This window comes from Arachis ipaensis, chromosome B10, assembly GCF_000816755.2.
Source record: "Arachis ipaensis cultivar K30076 chromosome B10, Araip1.1, whole genome shotgun sequence".
NCBI classification, from domain to species: Eukaryota; Viridiplantae; Streptophyta; class Magnoliopsida; order Fabales; family Fabaceae; genus Arachis; species Arachis ipaensis.
Genome location: NC_029794.2, coordinates 25,818,464 through 25,818,771, shown reverse-complemented (window position 1 = coordinate 25,818,771; position 308 = coordinate 25,818,464).

Sequence of the window (308 nt, the reverse complement as noted above, 5' to 3'; positions counted from 1 at the left end):
ACACTTGTAATGGTCCCCTCCACCGGGACTTCAGTTTCCCGGGGAATAGCCTGAGCCTAGAGTTAAACAACAGAACCTTTTGTCCTGGTTCCTGGTTCCTAGATGACAGCTTCCTGTCATGCCATTTTTTTATTTTTCTTTATAAAGCTTGGCATTTTCGAAAGCAGTGAATCTGAATTCCTCTAGCTCATTTAGCTGGAGCAATCGTTTTTCTCCTGCTAGTTTGGCATCAAAGTTTAGGAATCTGGTTGCCCAGTAGGCCTTATGTTCCAGTTCCACGGGCAGGTGACATGTCTTACCATACACGA